This window comes from Arachis ipaensis, chromosome B10 (genome assembly GCF_059453495.1).
Source record: "Arachis ipaensis isolate K30076 ecotype BB chromosome B10, ASM5945349v1, whole genome shotgun sequence".
In the NCBI taxonomy this organism is placed as follows: Eukaryota; Viridiplantae; Streptophyta; class Magnoliopsida; order Fabales; family Fabaceae; genus Arachis; species Arachis ipaensis.
This window is the reverse complement of record NC_142435.1, coordinates 110,932,459-110,934,442: the sequence shown is the minus strand read 5'-3', so window position 1 is coordinate 110,934,442 and position 1,984 is coordinate 110,932,459.

Sequence of the window (1,984 nt, the reverse complement as noted above, 5' to 3'; positions counted from 1 at the left end):
AATTCGCATGTTTTATATTTTCTTTCTTAAATTCTGTGATTTGATTGAAAACATGCTTCTTTGGCCTTAAAATTGCTAATTATTAATCCTCTCTTATTACCATTTGATACCTTGATATGCGTGTTACATGATTTTAGGGTTTATAGGGCAGGAATGGCTTAGAGGATGGAAAGGAAGCATGCAAAAGTGGAAGGAATACAAGAAACTGAAGGAACTACTAAAGCTGTCCAGCCTGACCTCTTGGTACTAAATCGACCATAACTTAAGCTACAGAGGTACAAATGAGGCGGTTCCAGTTGCGTTGGAAAGCTAACACTGGGACTTTGCAACGATATATAATTTGACATAGCTTCCCCGAAGATAGGCGATGTGCACGCGTGGATCACGCGCACACGTGACTTGGAGAAAATTCAATCCACGCGTACACGTGGACGACGCGTACGTGTGACTTTGCCGCATACTGGACGTATCAGAAATCGCTGGGGGCGATTTTTGGGCTGTTTCTAACCCAGTTTTTGGCCCAGAAAACACAGATTAGAGGTTATAAAGTTGGAGAATCAATTCATTCATTCATACAAATTACATACACAACAAATCTTAGGTTTTAGATGTAGTTTTCTAGAGAGAGAGGCTCTCTCCTCTCTCTTAGGGTTTTAGGATTTAGGATTTCTCTTAGTTTTAGGATTGTTTCTCCTCAATTCCAGGTTCAATGTTCCTTTAATTTAGTTTCTCTTCTACTTTTATTTATTTTAGTACTTTGGTTTATCTATTTTCTCAATATTGATTTATGAACTCCATGTTAGATTTGATTTCTTTATTTAATTCAATTTGAGGTATTTCAGATTTATGATTGCTTTCTTTAATTCATGTTATTGATGCTTTTAATTTAATTTAGATTTTCCCCTTTTGCTTTGGTTGAGTAATTGGTGACACTTGAGTTATCAAACTCCATTGTTGATTGATAATTGGAATTTGCTAGTTAATTTGGATCCTTCTAAAGCTAGTCTTTCCGTAGGAGTTGACTAGGACTTGAGGAATCAAATTGACTAGTCTACTTGACTTTCCTTTATTTAGTAAGGGTTAACTAAGTGGGAACAATAAACAATTCTCATCACAATTGATAAGGATAACTAGGATGGGATTTCCAGTTCTTATACCTTGCAAGGGTTTTCATGATAATTAGTTTACTTTCTTGTCATTTATATTCCTTGATCAAACTTTTCAAAAACCCAAAAAGATACTTTTCTCATAACCAATAATAAATCATACTTCCCTGTAATTCCTTGAGAGACGACTCGAGGTTTAAATACTTCGGTTATTATTTTTATTGGGTTTGCTTAAGTGACAACCAAAACTTTTGTACGAAGGGATTTTCTGTTGGTTTAGAAACTATACTTGCAACGAGGACTTTATCTGTAAAATTCTTTACCGACAGAAATCCGTTCGTCAAAAATGGCGCCGTTGCCGGGGAATTGCAAACGTGTGCCTTATTATTGGTTATTGTAAATATTTGCTTTTGCTTGTTTATTTGTTTTTGTTTTTGTTTTTAATTTTTATTAGCTACTATGAATTCTCACCCCTGTCACTTTAAGTTTGATTCCAATGTTGTTGTAAGGAATGGAAGCTATAATGAGAATAGGCAGCAAGGTTGGAATAATCAAAGATGGGAGGAGCCACAAGGATTTGATCAACCTTCTTGGCAACAACCCCCTCTAATGCGCTATAACCACAACCATTCTGTGATGCATACTAAGACAATAGTTATAGTGGACCCTTTCGTGACAAACCACCTCCACCAAATTACTATGGTCAAAAGCCATTCCAGGGAGCGTACAAAGATGATGAATATGGTGGACCCTCTTGTAGTTACCAACAAGCCCCACCATATGCTTATGAACCCCCTCTTCAACATAACTCTGAACCACCATACTCACAAGCCCCTTTCCAATATTCACCTCCATATGACCTTAATCCTTATCCACCA